The following is a 2304-nucleotide window of genomic DNA, read 5'->3' as shown; positions in this document are numbered from 1 at the left end:
TTGCAGAGGAGAAAAATGTTACAGAGAAAGCTACATCCTCAGGACTGACAAAACAGCAGAAGAGGAAAGTCCCCCTGGTTTTTATGGGGAGGGTATGAAAGGCTTTGACTGCTAAACTTCTGGCTTTTTCTTCTAACAGAGTGTACAATTTGGTCATTTTTTTTTTTTCTGTTGTCTCAGAGCCTAACACATTTCGAATGATTCATTCATTCAAATTTTTAGTTACTGGTATAATTTTTCATTTATGTTGTATTAAGAACTATCTCAGGAATAAATTTTCCATGTTCATAAAGCAGCTATATAACTATAGCTGCTTTAGCTGTTTATGGTATCCTGTATTTCTCATTGTCAACTGAAAAAATGCATCTCATAATTAAAGAGAAGCTCCAACTAACATCCCCAGTAAAGATAAATAACTAGCAAATGCATCAATAAAGTTTCAATGCATCAATAAAGAGAGAGGTTAAGAGAGAGAGTCATTATCTCCAGGAAACATAAAAGGTTACAGTAGAAAGAAAATAAAATCACTTGAATATAGACTTGCCCAAATTATTAATACATGAAACAATGAGTGGGTAAAAAGAGGAAGTTGCTAAAGAGCTAAAATTCTCATCTTTTATAACAAGAAGTCAATAAATGTCTAAGATTGCAGAATAAAGAGATAGATGTAAACTATAATTTTTGGATATATGGAGATAAACATAGAAGACATAAGTTAAAAAATTAAAGATAGATGCCTCCAGCTCTAGTTACAATATCCAGAACATGGAAGCAACAAAAAAGCCATCAACAGAGGAATGGATAAAGAAAATGTGATACATATATACAATGGAATATTGCTGAGCCATTAAAAAGAATGAAATAATGCCATTTGTAGCAATATGGACAGACCTGGAAATTATCATACTGAGTAAAGTGGGTCAGACAAAAAAAGACAAATATACAATATCACTTAAATGTGGAATCTAGAAAAATGATACAGATTAACTTATTTGCAAAGCAGAAATAGAGTTACAGGTGTAGAAAACAAATGTATGGTTACCAAGGGATGGGGGAGGATAAATTGGGAGACTGGAATTGACATATACACGCTACTATCTATAAAACTGACAACTCATAAGGACTTACTGTATAGCACAAGGAACTCTATTCAATACTCTGCAATGGCCTATAAGGAAAAAAATCTAAAAAAGAGTAGATATATGTATATGTGGGGCTTCCCAGGTGGTGCTAGTGGTAAAGAACTTGCCTGCCAATGCAGGAGGCATAAGAGATGCAGGTTCGATCCCTGAGACAGGAAGATCCCCTGGAGGAGGGCATGCAACCCACTCCAGTATTCTTGCCTAGAGAATCCCATGGACAGAGGAGCCTGATGGGCTACAGTCCAAATGGTCACAAAGAGCCAGACACGACTGAAGTAACTTAGCACTCACACACACACATATGTATATGTACAACTGATTCACTTTGCTGTACGTGCGAAAGTAACACAATGTTGAAAACAAACTATATTCCAATAAAATTTTTTTAAAAGACAGATGCTTCTAGAAAGTAGATCAGCAATGGTGAGGATAGATGGGTGGGAATGGAAATAAAGATCTAAAAAGGAAAATAGTAAGATAAAATAGAAGTCTTTTTGGATTTTGTAAGCTTTTGTTCATTATTTGATATTTTAGCTATACATATCCATTCTTTTTTTTTTTTAATATTTATTCATTTCCTTAGTTGCAGCACGCAGGACCTTTGATCTTTGTTCTTGCATGGGGACACTTAGTTGGGGCATGTGGGATCCTAGTTCCCTGATCAGGGATCGAACCTGGGCCCCCTGCATTGGGAGTGCAGAGTCTTAGCCACTGGACCACCAGGGAAGTCCCAACATATCCATTCTTTTCATAAAAATACAAATTTAATTTTTAGAGACAGCTAATTCTAAGACTTGAGGTTAAGTCATTCATAAAACTCATAGTACTTGGAAAACTTAAACACATTTTCCTTTAATTACGAGGACTACTCACTTTCTTTTACTTGAAAGATAATCAATTATTCCTCTTTAATGAGGGAAGTCATGAAATTACAGCCTCCTTATTGCTGCAATAAACACCAGCCAGACTAATGATCAGCAAAGTACTTTGTTAATGTTTTTTATTACTTTAAAAAGAGAATCATCTTTTAGGGAGTTTCTGAACATTTTAGAAGACCTTTGGAGCTATCCTATGTATGGAAAAACTACCAAGATATATCCTTTAGCTATATCAATATAAGATAATCATCGAATCATTGCTTTTGGAGAAAAACGGTAGGCCA

The 2304-nt window shown here is 34.9% G+C and overlaps 1 non-coding gene across 1 annotated transcript; it reads right to left on the bottom strand.

Annotated features, from left to right (window-relative positions):
- Nucleotides 1-1795: 1795 nt before the first annotated feature.
- TRNAG-CCC lies at nucleotides 1796-1868 on the bottom strand. The gene has a single exon. It is a non-coding gene; the product is annotated as a tRNA-Gly (tRNA).
- Nucleotides 1869-2304: the final 436 nt, after the last annotated feature.

Source organism: Cervus elaphus, chromosome 29 (assembly GCF_910594005.1).
Source record: "Cervus elaphus chromosome 29, mCerEla1.1, whole genome shotgun sequence".
Classification (NCBI taxonomy): domain Eukaryota; kingdom Metazoa; phylum Chordata; class Mammalia; order Artiodactyla; family Cervidae; genus Cervus; species Cervus elaphus.
The sequence above is the reverse complement of the archived record's forward strand: the minus strand, read 5'-3'. Positions and strand labels throughout refer to the sequence as shown.